General features: G+C 42.9%; 1 long non-coding RNA gene across 5 annotated transcripts; it reads left to right on the top strand.

The window, feature by feature from the left end:
- The first annotated feature begins 6,574 nt into the window (after window positions 1–6,574).
- Window positions 6,575–12,125, top strand: LOC142488720 (uncharacterized). Of its 5 annotated transcripts, none has more exons than XR_012799606.1 (4): window positions 6,575–6,655; window positions 7,278–7,455; window positions 9,916–10,083; window positions 11,581–12,125. It is a non-coding gene; the product is annotated as an uncharacterized LOC142488720 (long non-coding RNA). The 5 variants fall into 5 exon arrangements; XR_012799609.1 differs by having other exon boundaries at window positions 11,532–12,125; XR_012799608.1 differs by having other exon boundaries at window positions 9,911–10,083.
- Window positions 12,126–20,699: the final 8,574 nt, after the last annotated feature.

The following is a 20,699-nucleotide window of genomic DNA, read 5'->3' as shown; positions in this document are numbered from 1 at the left end:
CATCTTCAGTTTCAGCACAGGCTGAAAACGGAAGCACCAGCAAAGTGCACTGCACTGCCTCCCCTCTTAGAGCTTAATCCAGCATCTCCGGTTCAAATACTTCAATCACTGGCAGGAAAATCTTGTTTCCTTTTATGAAGTGCACATGCATATTAACTTATCAAGAATAGTTTATGTTAACATACTATATGTTGCCGAGATACTCAAATGATGGTATTTCAGTTGAATGGAATTTTGAAATTAAACATACCATCACGAAAATCAGTGTTTGCCTATCATGATGGTATTGTAGAGAGAAATTACCTTGTCACACACTAAACCATGCCCAGTTTTATCTGCTGGATGCTCTGGACTTGCAGATAATCGAGTGGCTCAGTGAGTAAAGACACTGACTGGCACTGAGTTTGAAGCAGGGGAGCCTGGTTCAATTCCCGGTGTCGGCTCCTTGTCACCTTGGGCAAGTCACTTTATCTCCCTGTTGCCTCAGGCACCAAACACATAGATTGCAAGCTCTACGGGGCAAGGACCTGTGCCTGCAAAATGTCTATTATTATTATTATTAAGTCAACTCTATACAGATGCAGCCACATGCTTGGTCGCGCTGCCCTCACGGAATTCGCTATGGGCATGTTTTTTAATCCTGTGCGCTCGCGGAGTGCCAGTAAGGAGACTAATGGGCGATCAGGATTAACACAGGGGATGTCCCTGCTTCTGAATGGGACTCCCACTGTGTGGATCCTATCGGTATGCATCAGTCTGTAAGAGACACGCAGTAAGAATAGACAAAATCTGTCACTCGCCCTGCGCGCCTCTAACATGCGATCGTGCGGCTTTTATTTTATGTTAATAACATAGTGTCGAAGCAGGGGTCTCCAGGGCTTAACCACATTAATTTCATTAATCAAAGCTGAATGTCATTAATTTCAGCCTCAGAGACCCCCTTCTTCCCGAGTTACAGGCCCCAGTATGGGGTGCCGGTATCTCCGCCATGTTTAAATGTCCTTGTCACGTGACCGGGACATTTAAACCATGCAGAGAGATCCTGGCACCCCACACCGGGGCCTGTAACTCGGGAAGCAGGGGGTCCGCGGGGCTGAACTTAATGAAATTCAGCTCCGGAGACCCTCTGCTTCAATACCGTGTTATTAAAATAAAAGCTGCGCGATCATCTGTTAGAGGCGCGCAGGGAGAGTGACTGATTCTGTCCTCACTGCGTGTCTGACTGATGCAGCCCGGTAGGATTCACACAGCGGGAGTCACATTCAGAAGCAGGGACCCCTGCTGCGTTACATCCCGATGGACCATTACCCCTTGCAGAGCAGTGTGCCACGGACGGTCAACTCTTTGCACTTCTGTGCACCAGTACATGCTCTGCGGCAGCTGATAGATACAAGATAAAGAGGTTGCTGATGGTGGTGGAAGAAAGATGTTCTCCTGCCAATAGATATAACGGTCTCAGCCCCAGCTCTCCTCCACTTTCTCTTTGTGCAGCTTAGTCTATAGTTACTGCTACTAAATTCAAATAAACCCATAAAAGGGCTAGTTGCTCTCAAATTCTGAACAGTTTGCTGTCACTATTAATTTAACCTTTGGCTGCCACAGGGGACTGTAATAGATTGTAAATCCGTGCATTTTAGGTCCATTTGGCAGAGAAGGGAATGCCCTATAAGTTTGAGACAGTTGGGATTCTTAGTTAACGCCGTCAATGTCATTGGGTCTTGCAGTACAATGTGTTGCAGGTACCACTGAAAGCGATGTTGTTCTGCTTACATTGTGACCCACATGTGAATAGTCTTTAACTTACGTCAGTTTATTACTGAGCATGAACACGTAGAGCAGTGTGTGACTTAATGTGATTGCTATTTTTTTGCCCTATGACCATTAAATACATTTTTATGGAAAACGCACTTTCCTTCTCATGATCATTGTTTCACATTTTGGATGCTGTCAGTAGTGCTCTGTTACTTTTTGCATATCCTTGTAACCTGTGACTCAATGTACCCTACTGGAAAAGCCTCGGTTTGTAGTTGGCAACCTTATGCACCCATTCTACTGTGCTACTAAATATGTCGGCACCTTGCAAACAAATGCATAATAATAATAATAATAATAATAATAATAATAATAATAACCTAATAAAAAATACTGGTACTAAAAATAGTGAAGACCTCTTCATAATTTGAATCAGTATATGGTAACTGGCTGTTACATTTCTTAGTTGAGTTATTCTAATTGTAAGTTGATAACATGCGTACCCGTTGGCGCTGCTCTATGGATTATATTGCCCCCTTTTAAATATACATTAATAATTAAACCATACTTGTCAGGGCACAAATCAAAAACACCAATAGAAATAAAAAAAACACCCTTTTATTTTTTGTTTGGAATGCGAAACCCTTTGAACCGGGATTGCTAAACCTACAGTATCATTGGATGCGGAGCCAGACTAACTTTAAGGAAAAAACAAACAAATATCCCATTTACAGTACATATCATACTAAGGGCATCTACAAATGAGTTTGCAAATTAATTAGTTAATAAAACTCTGGGTGATAATGACAAAATATCTGAAGTAATCACCAACTTTGAAAACAAGCCCCCCTTCCCCCCTCTAAAACAGTTGGATCCACCAATAATCAAAGCTACAGACCCTTACTTTTCTTTGTAAACTCCCTCTTCATGTATTTCATTTAATACTTTCAACAGAAACCAGACCATCAGGGCCAGCCAGAACTCACAATGACCTTCAAAGTTGTGTCAGGGTTATTAGGGTGCATACTATTATGTTATAACCTCCTGGCTGTTTGGTGGTGAACAAAGATTAAGCTTTTTCATGTAATGTGGATGTGTATTGATTATCAGTTGTATAATACAGTGAAAACAAAATCATACCCAAAACTACTGGAAGCTATGAGGACAAAAAGAGGGAAGCCATTATTTACATTCTGAAGGTCTAGGTTTTGTAAGCAAATATGGAATGATATTCCATGTCCCCGGGTAACTTTATACTTCTACCCAGGGGCGTGGCCATAGCCCGGGCAGCCTGGTCAAAGCCCAGGGGCCCACACTGTTGTGGGGCCCGCTCTCCCCCCCCCCCTGTTGTTGGCCCATCTCTCTCTTAAGATAGAGACAGGCGGGGGGTGATGGTTTGCGGCGGCGGAAGCCCCCGGCATTAAACAGAGGATAAGACGGCAGAGGAATCAGCAGTTTCTACAGAGGCAGAGAAGGACGGCCGGGGAGGAGCGCGCTCTAGCAGCAGACACCGGAAGTAAGAAAGATTTCCGGGTCAGACCGGTAGAGCGCGCTCCTCCCCGGCTGTCCTGCTCTGCCTCTGTAGCAAATGCTAATTCCTCTCCCGGCTTATCCTCTGTTTAACGCCAGGGGCCTGCCGCCACCGTATACCATCTCCCGCTGCCTGTCTCTATTACCACCCACAAGTAGGCATAGAGGAGGAGAGAGCTGATGATGATGAGGGGAAAAGCTGATGATAGTGATGTTGATGAGGGGGAGAGGTGATGCTGAGGAGAAGAGGTGATGAGGAGAGCTGCTGCTGATGATGGTGATGATGATGAGGGGGGAGCTGAAGATGATGATGAGGGGGAGAGATGGTGATAATGATGATGGGGGTACAGCTGGTGACGATGATGAGGGGGAGAGCTGATGGAGGGGATGAGGGGGAGAGCTGATGATGATGAAGAGGAGAGTGGGGGAAGATGAGGAGAGGAGGGGGAGAGATGAGGAGGAGGAGAGATAATGAGGAGGAGAATGAGGAGGAGGAGGATGGAGAGGGATGAGGAGGGGAGAGATGAGGAGAAGGGTGAGAGATGATGAGGAGGAGGGGGAGAGATAATAAGGAGGATGAGGATGAGGGGGAGAGATGAGGAGGGGGAGGACGGGGAGAGATAATGAGGATGAGGAGGGGGAGAGATGATGATGAGGAGGAGGGAGATCGAGGGGGAGGGGGAGACATGATGATGATTATGAAGACGAGGAGGGGGAGAGATGATGAAGAGGAGGAGGAGGGGAGAGATAATGAGGATGAGAGAAATGAGGAGGGGGAGACATGATGATGAGGAGGAGGAGGGGGAGAGATGATGAGGAGGGGGAGAGATGAGGATGAGGAGGGGGAGAGATAATGAGGAGGAGGCTGAGGAGGAGTGGGTGAGAGGATGATGGGGATGTGGAGAGATGATGATGAGAGGGGGAGAGATGATGATGGAGAGGGGTGAGATGATGATGATGAGGAGGAGGGGGAGGGAAGAGGAGGGGAGAGATGATGAGGAGGATGAGGGGGAGAGATGATGAGGAGGATGAGGGGAGAGATGATGAGGATGAATGGGAGAGATGATGATGGTGATGATGAGGGGAGAGGTGATGATGAAGGGGAGAGGTGATGATGAGGAGGAGAGGGGATAATGATAATGGGTGAGCTGGTGATCGTGATGAGGATGAGAGAAAGAGCTGATGATGGTGATGATGATGAGGAGGAGAGCTGATGATGAGGGGAGAGGTGATGATGGTGATGATGATGAGTGGGAGAGCTAATGATGATGAGAGGGAGAGATGGTGATGATGATGATGAGGGGTACAGCTGGTGTTGATGATGATGAGGGGGGAGCTGGTGATGGTGATGAGGGGGAGAGCTGATGAAGGTGATGATGATGAGGGGGAGAGATGATGATGAGTAGGAGAGGGAGAGATGAGGAGGGGGAGAGATGATGATGAGGAGGGGAGAGATGATGATGGGAGGTTGAGAGATGATGATGGGAGGTTGAGAGATGATGATGACGAGGAGGGGGAGAGATGAGGAGGAGGGGGAGATGATGAAGAGGATGAGAGGGAGAGATAATGAGGATGAGGCAAGAGATGTTGATGAGGAGGAGGGAGAAAGATGATGATGAGCAGGGCTCTACAAATGCACTCGCCCACTTGCCTGGGGTGAGTGCATTTTACCCGCAGGCGCGTTTTACGGGCGGAGTGCGGCGGGTGGTGCGGCGTCTCCTGCATCTCCACCCTGCAACTCCTGTGCCTCCCTCTCCATCTCCCGTGAACATGGCTGCGCGGCATCAAATGTCGCTTCATTGCCATAACAACGGGACGCTACGTGACGTCAAGATGTTACGTGGCGTCACATTGCCATGTTCACAGGAGTTGGAGGGGGAAACATGGGCGTTGCAGGGGGAGATGCAGGAGAATACCGGGAGATGCCTCACTATGCCGCCGCACCCCGCTGCCAGTAAGACGCGCCTGCAGGTAAAGTGAGGGGAGAGTGGGGGGGAGGGTGGGGTGAGTGCCTGTTTTTTCGGGTGAGTCGATTTTTTAAAATAATTTCTCGAGCCCTGATGAGAAGGTATTATTATGAGGAGGGATGGGGAGAGATGTGGAAGGATGATGAGGGAGAGGATCAGGGAGAGGATGGGGAGGGGGAAAAAAAAACTGCAGTCAGTATTAATATTAATGGGGCCCTGAATTGTTTTGGTCCGGGGGCCTGCGCATGTCTAGCTGCGCCACTGCTTCTACCACTGGTTTCCTAACATGAAGTGATGTTTTTAACTCATATACAGTAGAAAAAGAGAACTGGCGCACAATCCAATGAAGTGGGTCCCAGGGTTCAGTCCTTAAGTCCTTAACCCTGGGACCCACTTCATTGGATTGTGCGCAGTTCTCTTTTTCTACAGTTGACTGCTATCACTCGGCTGCACATCCTGCAGGAACATGGAACAGTGCGGCATGTGAGTATTTTTCATTCTGTTTGGAGGGGGACCATCCCTATTGAGGAGTCACAGGGGTTTCATCATTCACCCCAACTTCAGGGATCATTTGGCCCCACAGAGATGTTTATTTCTTACTAGTCTGATTCCATTTCAACAATTTTATTATGATCTAGCACTGGAGCGCAGTTGTCACTATAATTTCTTTAACTCATATACAGTTTGCTGTTTGGCCTTTTGTATAGTTTTATAATAATTGGAGAGGTTTGCCTATTCATATGGATCTTTTCCAACTGCAATTATGGAGCTACAGTATATTCTCAGGAAAACACTATACTGTACAACGTTGTGGCTATTATTCTTTCCAGGTTAGTCTGACACAAACGCCAATTAATTTTGGGTCCAGCTTCCCTCCTCTCACCTTCATATTTTGGTTATTTTCCTCCTCCTGCACCATCCATCATTCCTTCTCCGTCCTCTTTCATTTGCCTATTTCTCTCCCTCTTTCCATCATTTTTTTCTTTCCCATTTTTCGACCGTTTCCATCCATTCTTCTGTGCTTCGTAGTTTTCATTTGCCCATCCACTGCATTTTACCCTACACCCTCATTTAAATGCAGCATACAGAAGCAGCTTCAGAACTTATGGAATAGAAGCCATAGGAGGTTATTCTATATCTGCCGAATCAGTCATTTGAGCTGTTTCGAATGAATATCCCCATAGATTTCACAGGGGATTTTTATCCGAAAACAGCCCAGGCAGCCGATCGGAGACTAGGGCTGCGCAAACTATTTGCACTGCGCCCCCCCCCCTGCCTACTCCCCCCGATGTTCGCGCTCCCCCCCAACCTTCCTTTCCGGAATGCGGGGGTCATGTGAAGTCATGCCATGACCCTGCGGCGTCGTTGCCATGGCGACGCGTTGCTGAAGACCCGGCTGGCAGCAGGTAAGTTAGTTACAGAGGCCTCACGCCTCCCCCGGCATTTCATTTAAATGTCGTGGGGAAGAGCGCGGGGCCCCTGTAACAGCCTGCGCCCCCCCCCCCCCCCAGCAAAATCTCCCGCCCCCCAGTTTGCGCGCCGCTGCCATAGACTACACCAATCTTAATAAGTGGGAAAATAGATTTAAGGAAAAGTATATTTAAAATCTGGTTAAAAAAAAGTCACAAATACAGATAGTTCTTATAAGATTAATAAAAAAAAAAAAACACCTTTCCTGAAAATTATACATATTATTGAAACGTTGACTAAAAAATATAAATAGAATATTTTTCAGCCTAGTATGACGGTTTTTAGTTTCATCAGTGGGAACTTTTGGACGTATGCTTTGATACTGTGCGTCAGGCTGCAGTACAGTATCTTCATTTTTAAGAGGACTGTGGTTTCCCTAAAACACTACCTGCTGCTTTCACATCTGGTCACTGTTTATAATTTGGAATTCAGCAGATCTATGTATTAGATCTACGGATTAGATCAGTATAATAGCTATATATAGAGGGGAAAAAAATATCAAATTGTAAATGGTTCATTGTTTTGTGTGTGACCAGCCCCAAAAACTGTTTGTTACAGTGTTTGAAGTAGAAAAACAGATGACGGTGAAAAGCATGTGCCTCGCACTGAGCGACTAAGTGCTGAAAAATATGGAATACATTAGTCAGTAAAATAAAGTATCAGATATTATCCTGGGAAGAAAACGCCTACACCTAATAAAAGCTTTCTGATGGCACTCGGATTTTGAATCCAATAAGTGAGTCATAGATTCTTTTTCTAATTAGTAGGGGGGAAAAAATAAGCATTGACTCTTGAAAGAAAAAAGTGCAAAGAACGTGGAGGCTTACTCTAGCCAAGAGAAACTCACCATTAAGATCATGTTTATCAATTGTTCGTTATTTCTGCTGCTTGGGACGCAAGCAACAGGAAAACAGCAAAGCTGCCAAGATCCAGATGCCAATATGATTCAAAAATAAAAATGCTAAAGTAGCCCCCTTTCCCTATGACTAAAGGAACTACGCGGGCTTATATACCTGTTGTTCACAAGAGGCCTAAGCCTCCGCCACTGGTAGCATGGGGTGAGCTCTCTCTCCTCTCAGTACAGCGCCTCCACCTTAGAGGGATCCCAGCGTTGGCAGGATAACCGCTCACAGGAACCAATACCGTGATGAATAATACACACAGGTATATAACAATGGTTTATTGACACACACACATAATAACAATAGCAATAACAATAGTAACTTCCAAGATACACCCACTATAATACCCAACACCCCGGTAAACCCCCCCCCAAAGTACTGAGGGTGCCCTAGGCACCGAAACACCCGGTGTCCATAGAACGGTCCCACCCCAAAGTGTGTGAAGGTAGCGTTACCTTCCCTGAGGTGTTGTGGTGCACGGTGGGTACCTTCCTGGCTACGACCCGGGAATTATAGGAATCCTCTGTTAGCAGAGCTGCATCGATGGTCCCACGATGCCGGTCTGAAAAAATTTCCTTCACGCCTTACAGGTGGTGGTCCCGTGTGGACCCGTCTGTAGACCACAGGTCGCCGCGTGGAGTCTGTTCGACGGCGTGGTGACTTGAGTTAGAAATCTCTAAGAAGGAGGGTCCCTATCTAGGCCTTCCCTGCAACCCTACTCCTAGTAGAAATCGGGGCCTAACTGGGGCTTTGGGGAAAATCCTGGCCTAGTCCAGGGGCTACTGGCTCCCTGGACACGTCCTTTTCCCTTGCAGCCCATTGAAAGACTGACACGTTGTCCCTGTTCATGCCAAACACATCTCCTTCGTCCTAGAGGATTCTGGGACTTGTAGTCCCGCAGTCCTGTATCTGGGAAGCCACCTAAAATGGCCACCGCAACTTACACTGCGCATGCGCGATGCGTTATACTGCACATGCGCAAGAACCAAAATGGCGGCCCCCACACTTCGGGTCAGCAGCTGAGCTTAGGAGATACAAAACTTTTATACCCTAATTTATCGCCCTCAACATACAGTACTGTACCCTGGAGATAATGTATTAAGTGTAGCCTAGCCTCCGTCCGCTACTTCTTTTCATGGGCCCCACCCGTGTTATTCCTGATAGGTGCAGGCAGTGGATGGGCTAATTCCTTCAAAAGGCCATGTGTGCTTCCTGCATAATTAAGGATTAAACTCAAGGAGATAGATAATCTACAGGAAAAATGTGGGATTTTATGTCGGTCAACAAAAAACCCAGATTCAAAAAGTCTACTCTTTCCGGACTGGTTTGAAATGGAGGTCTGAAATTTGGGAATCCATTAGGAAGGTATCCATGAATACACTAATAAAGGAGAAAAGCTATACATTTATTTTTCAGTGGTATTTTACCATACTTGGGACAGACTAAATAAAATATACCCCGCATCTTCCCCTCTATGCTTCAGAGGTTGTGGCCAAGTAGGTAGTATGTGTCACTCCTGGTGGAATTGTAAGGAAATTAGTGAGCTGTGGCTACAAATGTACCTGTATGTGATCATTAATAGAACCCTGAGTCTGAACCTCATTCAGGGTCCTTGGTCAGCATTTCTTAATAGATAACTCCAGGTCTGAAGGAAAACTCATACAGTATCTCTCATGTTTGATTGCGGCCAAATGGAAGCAACCAAGTCTTGAAATTTCAATGATCCTTAATCAATTGTGGAAAATGATGTATATGGAAAAGTGAACAGTTTTTTTACATGACATAATGCATACATTTACAACAACCTGGTATCCATGGTGCAGGCAGAATCCTGAACCTGCCTCAGTAATAGAATCCACAATGATCACGTAGTAGACATGAATCACTTTTACACGTTAATACAGAGTTCATTTTTCTATTTCTTCTTTCGATACCAAAATTGTAGATTTTATACTTTGTCCTAGAGATGTTTAACTAAGAACGTTAAGTTGAATATGAACCAACTGTATCTTACCTCCCCCCTATCCTTCATGTGCCCCTTTCGTCCCTTTTTGTTTCTGTAATCCCCCCCTCCCACCCCCACCATGCTTTCTTTAAAACTAAAAGTCCATTGATAAATAAAGTTAACATTAAAACCCCACTTCTTTTGTTGGTGGCTGCATGATGAGCTTTTACAAGAATATACACATTTATTTCTGTAAAGAAAGTTGATCCATCCTGGGTTTGTTTGAAAATATTATAACATATTTCCTATGCTAATTCATCATATTATAAGTTTATTTTTCTGAGGGAAGAAAACGTCATCATGATAGAATGTCCTAATGACATAAACGTTGGCAAGAAATACGAATAAACTTACTGGAGACCTCTGAGCGGATGCCTGGAGAATAATGCTACAGTATCAATCAAGTTCATTGCACAAACGGTTTGCCCCTTTACACAGTGCTAATGGTTTCATAGAGGTAAGTGAGGTTACCTGAGTTCAGGAGCTTAGTTAATCAAACAGTTCAAAATATTATTTAGGTATTTTATTCAGAAATAGAATAGAGCCTTAGGGGCCTATTCTGGTAGCTCCGAAGTGTTTCAATACGCTTCTAAAGAACCCTTTTCCGATTGGATTGGCATACTTTACTATTCTGTAAGCCCATCTCACATGTCCAATCCCTGTGGAAAATGCTTTTTTAGAAGCGGCTCCATTCTTGCTCTGACAAACCAATCGGTTTGTCAGCAAAGTCTCCAACTCGCATTTTTTTTTACAACTGCAATTCTCGTAGGTTCGTTATGCAAACCGCTTCCAAAAACTCGAAAAATGCTCATGACACCTCAAGGGTGGCGAGATTGGTATTGCGACTTATATCCAGAGCCGGAGATATGGGTTTGGCTGAGAGAGCAAAAGCCATATGTCAGACTAGGGATGGAGTTAGCACAACCTCAGGTCATTCCCCTTCAATAGCAAGGTACAATTTGAGAGTTTTGGCTGTTAATCAATGCGGTTTGTCACTTTTCATTGCCGCGGTTCAGAAAATACGATTTGCCATCGAGAATAGGATTTTTTTTCACATTTCATTCCGCTACTTCTGAACATGCCAAACTGTGGGAAACTTTGAAGCTACAAGAATAAGCCCCTTAGGCCTTGTCCCCACTGCTCGCGGTTGCGTGTGCTATGGCGTGCGCAGCGCGAATGAAGCGACGGCCCTCTATGGGGACAGCCTCAGTCAGTGTGTGTGCGCGCGCGCACGTACAAAGCGCGATGGCGCGACCGCATGTAGGGAAGACAAGAATGTTGTCCTTCCGTGCGGCCGCGGCATCAGATGTTGACTGTCAACCAATGATAGTGCAGATAGTTTTAACTAATGAGAGGGAAGTACTTTTAAGCCAATGAGAGCGCGAATGTACTCTTCTGGTCATACAGTACAGTTCTTAGTGCTCCAACTCTGCAGCTTGTACTTTGAAGTTGTTCCTTGTTTTACTACTTGAATACTTTTAGATAATTCAACCATAGAACAACTAATTTCAGAGGTATATAAAAGAGATCCTCTTTGGAACAAGCAGATCAAGGCTTACCATGACCGTTACCTCCACGATAAATTGTGGAAAGAGATAGGCGAAATAAGTACGTAAATATTAAGTAAATTGCGAAATCTTTGATATAAATGGTGTCAATTTAATTTAGGTACATTGATTAAGTTAATTGTTTGAATCGTCTCTACAAATAGTGTTCGTTTAATTTTGTAATGGCTGAATGGCAGAATTTGTATTTAATATACACATAGAAATATGTATGGTAGCATTAAATTGTGGTACCATGCTTGAACTATAGGCCCCAATTGTGTTTAAAAAACAAAAACGGTTAAATGCAAATTGCTATACCATATGAAGTTATATTGTGTGAGTTGTCTTTTATTTTTAGGCAACATATTGCAAAACAAATTGAAGAATTTACGGGACTATTTCCGCAGGGAGCTAAAGAAAATCAAATATCCACGCTGTGGGGACGCAGGAACAAGTGCATATGACCGCACATCTTCTTGGCCATTCTTCACAATGATGGCGTCCTCGAAAGAGCAAATGACACCTGCACAGACTGTGTCTAATCTTGAAATTCCGGAAATGCCTGAAGACGCATCAGGGGATGTAACATTGGAGGACGATTCGTTCTGTGAAAATGCAACATCCCAAGAGCCTCGATCCAAACAAAGAAGCCCCCAAGCGAATTTAAAAAGGAATGAATTTCACTAGAAGAGAAAAAACTAGACATGATTGCTAATGCATTTAAAGACAATGTACATAACTATACAGAAGATGATGATGAAGACTTACATTTTTTTTTTAAAGTCTACTTCCAGCCATGAAGACATTGAAACCTGTAAGGAAAATGGTTCTACTGCAGGAACTACATTTTGCTGTTGTGAAGGCGATGCAAGGAAAATAAAAATATTTTATTGACTGTTTACTTGTTCTACCAGTTAATTTAAAATTGTATACAAGTTTATAATGTTTTCCCATCACCCCTGTTAATAAAGTTCTTATTGTTTCGCAACATGTCTCCGTTATTACTATCATTAATAAAGGACAATTTTTTTTTTATCACAAAATGTTTATTTGACTTTTCTCATTTGGGGTACAGAATAAAGAGTGACGGGGGAAATCATATCAGTATAATAGAATATACTTGAATAATACAACATACAAAAATACACAAACATTGAAGGGGGGTTATGTAAATCAGTGTAGATATATTATAAGGAAAAAACGAATGGCGCACAGCCAGGGAGCCAGGTGTGGAGTAAAACTGCTTCTTTATTCGTGCATGCAGAGAGACAAGTAATCCCCTTGGTGGGACAAGGACAGGAACCTCCTGCGCGTTTCGGACCTGGGGGTCCTTTATCAAGGAGTATGGGATGTGCTGGGATAAGGCACCTTATATACCTGGTTAATAATAAGTGAATTGAAAAAATCTGCGCGAAATTAGAACATCCGCCCAGTGCGCATGCGCGTGACGTCACTCATGGCGCCGCACCAACTACCCGAAGGATTGTGGGTAAGGACCACCCATAGTGAATGTCCGCGCATGCTCAGACTGGAGCGTGAGGCTAACAGAGCTTATCTGGTCTGTGTATCTACTCCTGCCCATAGTGACGTCACCGTGGGTCTCCAATAGGCCGGTACATGTCGCTGCATCACCAATGATAGTGCTGAACAGCCGACATTGCACCAATCACATCAGGTCCCCTGCGCTCACACTAAAGGCTATTGCAGTACACAGGGACTAGAACTAACAAAACAGAACACTTACTAATACCCCACAACAAGAACAAATCAATATAATCACATTATTAGATATACTTGTTGTGAGTGGTTGTACTTATCCATGCCAATCCCACATATAAAAAGACATACAGTGTAACATATATAACACCCTAATAAAAAAAACAACAATATCCCCATTATGCATTGATTATGCATTATGCATTTTGAAATATTGTTCGTGACAAAACGCGTAGGAGGTTCCTGTCCTTGTCCCACCAAGGGGATTACTTGTCTCTCTGCATGCACGAATAAAGAAGCAGTTTTACTCCACACCTGGCTCCCTGGCTGTGCGCCATTCGTTTTTTCCTTCTGCCTCTATCTGGATTCCGGATCCCTCATGCCTGGCACGCCTGTCCACCACCCCTGGAGATGACGTGAGTGGGTTCTTTATGGTTATTAGACTTTCATGGTTAAGTTTGACAGTTGTCATTGAGGACTTACAAGTCTATATTCACCACCCACTCCCACTGGTATCTCCAGGGTAAAATGTTTATTATTCATTGAATTGGATGGAGTCGTCCTGGGTTTGAGCACCCTATTTTTCTCATTTATCTGACTTCCCTACATTGGGGTTAGCTCACCACAGTTGACTCCCTAAATCTACAATCAAGCTTATTTCATGAGCAGGTGTATGGAATGAACTTTTTAAACAAAACTTATTGATTAGTGCATGGATATCCTCCTGTGTCTCTGAAAGACTATTTATAATCAGTGGTATATCCACTCTTTTCATCATTATGGCTGAGATGGAGGACAATGAGATAGTAGAAGAGGAATCTACAATGTATGCCTTGAACTGTTGGGATGACTCAATAAGAAAGAAAAGGGCACAACAAGTGTTTGAACGGGTAGTTGATGCTGACACCAAGGACATTTCAGATTTAAAAACACATTTCCAAAGGTTGGAGAGACTTTTGATTTTGAATATCAGAGCCTGGTGGGATATCATTTCCATGGAAAATTATATACTGAATAAAAGGATCCCCAGGGGTCTACGTGTAAAAAAAGTGCCAACATTTGGGTTTACCACCCCCCAGTTTGAACAAAAATGGGTTTCCACACTAGACCAGTGCAGTTTCAAATTAATGGAGCTTATCATTGAACAAAAAGTAAATGAGAGAAAAAATCTGCAAATTCAAATCAAAGAACTCCAATCACAGTTACAAAAATTTAAAGATTTGGAAGGTTTTAAAAACTACGATAGAATATTATCTGAAACAGTGTTGAAAGCAGAGGAAGATATTACTGCAAAAAAACAGGTCAAATACGATAGGGACCGCACCGACTATGAGAAGAAGCAAGTATATAGTTGGCAGCGTGTTAACCCTATCAGAGACAGGGTGAATCAGGGCTCTCAGAAAAATCAACAGCAAAGGGAAAAAGTTATGCGGTCAACCCCGCGCAAATCTATACTGAAATCAAAAAATAGTGATCAAACAAGTGGAGACTCTGACTTTTCAGATGTGGATAATCTTTCGCACTCAGTTTCTTTTTTTCAGACAGAAAAATCAGGGCACCATTCTGATGGTCCAGTGGAACCCTCCAGATCCAGATCAACAGGAGCAGACTATACAAGAAGTTATCATGAAAGCGGAATGGTTCAACAATCCTCCTCTAGACAGCAACAGCAGCAAAAAAACTTCCCTCTCTTCCAGAAAAATCAAAAAAAACCAGAAGAGGAAAGAAGAGAGGGCGGCAGATGGCCAGCCAAAAGGAAGAAGTGAGTACCAACCAAGAAATAGATGTTATAAACATATCAGGGGAGGATCTAACCACCGCAGAATTGTCACTTTTAAGAAAAGGACTAAAATATGCACCAACAATGGATTTTGACCTGTTTAACACCGCTATAGATGTCCACAAATTTGTGAGGAAACTAACTTTAAAATCATTCTTTCATAAACGTTCTCAGTTTGTGGGCCCCACAGATGATAAGTCACTGGACACTGTGGGGGGTGTCGATTTACCTGGAGCCCCACCTACACCACACCCGGAAGATTCTGAAGCACCACTAGGTGATCCAGCTCCTTTAACTCCCTCATTCAGAGAGGCTTGTGACCTCCAAGATATGTTGGACCTTGAAGAATTATTGTATGATAATGATGTTTCATCTGAACAGATTGTGATTCCGGAGTTTAGCAACTGGAGGTCTAACCTCAAAAAAGGTTCTGTATTTGATCCTCAATTTTCTAAGGGCCCATTCTTGACGACGTTTGAGAATTTGGTCATTAGGGACTTGCGCATCTTGGCAGAGGGTTATTCCCTAACAAATGTGGGTAAACATAATCTGAATTATAAAGAGAAGCAGGCTTTATTGTCTTTGCAAAAAAACTCAAAAATTGTCATAAAGAATGCTGACAAGGGAGGAGCGGTGGTAGTGCAGAGTAGGGCTGCCTACCTCAAGGAGGCCTATCGGCAACTTGGGGATGCCACCACCTACACTGCACTACCAGATGACCCCACAGAGAGGTTCTTGAAGTCATATAAAGAATTGTTAGAGGTGGGGGCAATCACACAAGTACTAAACAAAACTGAAAATGCATTTTTATGGAACCCAAACCCAATTATACCGGTCTTTTACCATCTCCCAAAGGTCCATAAGACATTGGTCGACCCCCCGGGGAGACCAATCATTTCGTCTATTGGATCTTTGGGAAATGGTTTATCAAAATATATCGATCAATATCTTCAACCCTTTGTTAAAAACTTACCTTCATTCCTGTTGGATTCAGGGGACCTCATTAGAAAATTAAAAAATGTCAAATGGAACCCACAATTTATCTGGGTAACTATGGACGTTACGTCCCTCTACTCAGTGATAAGACACGATCAGGGGGTGGCAGCTGTTGAGCACTTCATCGGGGGTCCAGACAGCAATCACTTTCACACAGCATTCATTTTAGATGCCATAAATTTCTTATTGACACACAATTATTTTTTATTTGACCGTACATTTTACTTACAACAGAGGGGCACTGCAATGGGCACGAGCTTTGCACCGGTGTATGCGAATTTGTTTATGGGGTGGTGGGAATCACTGTTTATTTTTTCGAGCACTAATCCTTTTCGTAAGCACATTATATTTTACAGAAGGTTCATTGATGACCTGATTATGATTTGGGATGGGGATTTAGACACTTTGCACAATTTCTTTCACTATATCAATATAAATGATTTAAATTTAGTTTTCACTCACAATTTCAATACACAACACATTGACTATCTGGACCTCCGATTGTTCATTGATATCAAAGGCCAAATACAAACGGAGACATTTAGAAAGCACAATGCAAGAAATATGCTATTAAGAGCCGACAGCTGTCATCCACCTGCCGTTATTAGAGGTATCCCCAAGGGCCAGTTCCTCAGACTGAGGAGGAATTGCTCTACAGAAGAGGCTTTTTCTCGTCAGTCTGAGGAATTATGCCACCGCTTTCATCAGAGAGGCTATAATCTAGAGCGTCTGAACAATATACGTAAAGAGGTTGCATCAACCAATAGAGAGGATCTATTAAAAAACAGACAGGGGGATCCAACTAAGGACCCATTAGCCTCAAGTAAGAATAAAATTAATAGAGGCACCAATTTCATGAGGGAGGATGTTCCATTGATGATTACACAATACAACAGATGTAGTAATCAAATTCAGAAAATCATTCGTAATCATTGGAACATCCTCCAAATGGATGGGAGCCTAAAAGACTGTGTGAAAAAGGGCCCCCGTTTCGTTTACCGCAAAGCAAAAACTATTGCTACTTATATATCACCCAGCTATGTGGCGTCCTCCCCTCCCTCCATCAGAAAATTTATAACAAAGGGATCATACAGATGTGGGAGATGTAAGATTTGCCATTTTATGACACCCTCACAACAATTCAGAGGTTGTAGATCTAATCAGGACTTCCCGATCAAGTCGTTCATAAATTGTAACACTCAATATGTAATCTATCTACTGACTTGTGGTTGCGGAATCAATTACGTAGGGAGGACCATCAGACCCCTAAAAAATAGAATACTCGAACATATCAGACTAATCAAGAAAGGGGACACATCCCACCCGGTCTCCAAACATTTTACACATTGCCCCAAAGGTAACATCAATGGGCTAAAAGTCCAGGGAATTGAGAGAATCTTCTCCAAAGAAAGAGGAGGTGATTTGCTCAACCTCCTGGACCGCAGGGAGGCTTACTGGATATTCATGCTTCAGACAAGAACTCCCTGCGGTCTAAACGTAGAATGGAACCTGTCCCATTTTTTGCATAAATATTAATTAACTGTATCAAAATAGTCTTATATTAAAGACAGAAAATAATAGCATCATCTTCCTAGTATACTACTGTTTTCTCTGTATGAGATATTTCATGGTGGTCTTGCCTTGACTAAGGTTGCACTCTACCTCTAAACAATTTGGGAACCCTTTCAAAATTCATAAACCATATGGTAGTGGTAAAAATTATAATTATAAAATTGTAATTATAAAACTAAGTACCGTAAAGTCGCCATCAGTTGGAAATACAACTTGTTTATGCTATATCAATTATGTGGATTGTTTACCAGTAAATTAGAGCTTTAAAATGAAAAACAGCATGTATAAAAGTATCATACATTTGTTCTTCCTCAGCCTTGGGGACATCGAAGAGAAGGCATACCAAAAAGTCTTGCTAATTGTATATTTTGTTTTTAATTCAATCCTTTTATATATATATATGTCACGAACAATATTTCAAAATGCATAATGCATAATTAATGCATAATGGGGATATTGTTGTTTTTTTTATTAGGGTGTCATATATGTTACACTGTATGTCTTTTTATATGTGGGATTGGCATGGATAAGTACAACCACTCACAACAAGTATATCTAATAATGTGATTATATTGATTTGTTCTTGTTGTGGGGTATTAGTAAGTGTTCTTTTTGTTAGTTCTAGTCCCTGTGTACTGCGATAGCCTTTAGTGTGAGCGCAGGGGACCTGATGTGATTGGTGCAATGTCGGCTGTTCAGCACTATCATTGGTGATGCAGCGACATGTACCGGCCTATTGGAGACCCGCGGTGACGTCACTATGGGCAGGAGTAGATACACAGACCAGATAAGCTCTGTTAGCCTCACGCTCCAGTCTGAGCATGCGCGGACATTCACTATGGGCGGTCCTTACCCACAATCCTTCGGGTAGTTGGTGCGGCGCCATGAGTGACGTCACGCGCATGTGCACTGGGCGGATGTTCTAATTTCGCGCAGATTTTTTCAATTCACTTATTATTAACCAGGTATATAAGGTGCCTTATCCCAGCACATCCCATACTCCTTGATAAAGGACCCCCAGGTCCGAAACGCGTAGGAGGTTCCTGTCCTTGTCCCACCAAGGGGATTACTTGTCTCTCTGCATGCACGAATAAAGAAGCAGTTTTACTCCACACCTGGCTCCCTGGCTATGCGCCATTCGTTTTTTCCTTCTGCCTCTATCTGGATTCCGGATCCCTCATGGCTGGCACGCCTGTCCACCACCCCTGGAGATGACGTGAGTGGGTTCTTTATGGTTATTAGACTTTCATGGTTAAGTTTGACAGTTGTCATTGAGGACTTACAAGTCTATATTCACCACCCACTCCCACTGGTATCTCCAGGGTAAAATGTTTATTATTCATTGAATTGGATGGAGTCGTCCTGGGTTTGAGCACCCTATTTTTCTCATTTAATAGATATATTATAATACAGTACTTCCATCACTAATAAAAGATAGGATAACAACTTTAAAATTAATATGTTTGCTGGTTGTTTACAGTTACAACACAATATTTTGCCATGTGATAGCTCCTTCTCCATTAAAGTAGTCCTTGAATGAGACACACATGTTTTTAGCCATGTTTCCAGGTGAATTATTTGCCTGAGATCTCATAAACTGGGTATCAGGTATAGGCGCCAGATCCACTGATCACACAGCAAATAGTGCCTTCCAAATCGAATACAATATTTAAGTAATAATCCCAGCCAATAATGCCGTGTTCTGTTGGGGATTATTACTATTATAGGTTAAATGTAGGCCTATTTTTTTTTTTTTTTTTTTTCATAAAAAAGATAAGACACTTTTGTAGTCATTGATTTTTATCAGCATGATAGTCTACATTATTTAGCTTTTACTGCAGGTTTATTAAAAGGAAATTGTACATACACACATCCCCCCTCTATATATATATATATATATATATATATATATATATATATACACATACACACACACACACACACACACACACACACACACACACACACACACACACACACACACACACACACACACACACACACACACACACACACACACACACTCTACAAGCCCTCCTCTACAGTATATACACAATACACCTGCAGTTCCCCCTACACACTGCAGCCCCACTCCTCTAAACCCACAAAACACACTGCAGCCCTCCTCCACCCTCTACACTCACAAAACATACACACACACACACACACACACACATACAAGCCACAACCCTACACCCACAAACACACACTGCAGCCCCCTGTAAACCCACAAAATTGCAGACACACACCAAAACACACTCTGCAGCCCTCCTCCACCATCTACACCCCACTGACACACACTGCAGCCCCCTCTACACCCACTGACACACACACACATACAAACACACACCACACACACTGCAGCCCCCTCTACACTCACAAAACACACTGCACACACACACACACACACACACACACACACACACACACACACACACACACACACACACACACACACACACACACACACACACACACACACACACACACACACACACACACACACACACCAACAAAACAGACTGCTGCCCCCTCTACATCCACAAAACACACCCACACACACAAACCAATAAAACACTCTGCTGGCCCCCTTTACACACACGAAACACACAACAGACACGAAAACCTTTCCACTCACTCTCCTGTGCGGAGCCCTCTGCAGAGAGAGCTCTCTTCTTTTTTGCTTTAACCTATATTAATATACAGTATATTAAGTAAATTTAATTTAGCAGCAATTGCTTTGATTCTGTATAAGTGCTTCATGCATTGCTCTCTTGTTTTGCTTAAATTATTAGCCCAATTAAATTGCGTTTGATGTAATAGCTTTTCAAGACCCCGAAGAGACTTCTAAAGAATTGCTGAAAATAGTGGGAAAGCATAAACACAATCTCTCATTTTGGTGATTTTCTTATGGTGGTTAATTTAAAAAGTGACACTGCTAAAAAAGAGAGACGTTAGTCCAAAATATTGTACTATAAATATTGTAAAGAAAAAGACACTGAGTTGTATTAGATTTAAACCTAACTCAACAAGACCCTGTGAAATATTGTCAATATCCTACAGACCAGTACACACATGCCTATACAATTACTTGTGCACACTTAAAGGAATAAAAGTTCTAGCACAGTTCATTGGGTGCTGTATCTCTCTGTAGGCTCCCCATTAACCTCAGGATGTGAATAATCCCACAAAACTCAGATAGGGGAGATTGCACACACGTTGTAGTTTAGTTACACATTATTGCTGACAGCACAAAATAAAGTGTTGTGGTAATCCCCCTTCATCAGAAAATGCCCAGTGAGTATTGTAGTACATTAATAGCCCATATAATCCTTGCCAAATGTCACATGATTTCAGGTTTTTTTTAAAATTTACTTTAACAGCACTGGAATACTGTGTAACTGGGGTGTTCCTGAATTATGAAAACAAACTGTGGAACTCTGGCCACCTTAAATCAAAGGT

Source organism: Ascaphus truei, chromosome 2, assembly GCF_040206685.1.
Source record: "Ascaphus truei isolate aAscTru1 chromosome 2, aAscTru1.hap1, whole genome shotgun sequence".
Taxonomy (NCBI): domain Eukaryota; kingdom Metazoa; phylum Chordata; class Amphibia; order Anura; family Ascaphidae; genus Ascaphus; species Ascaphus truei.
This window is presented reverse-complemented; position numbering and strand designations above follow the sequence as displayed.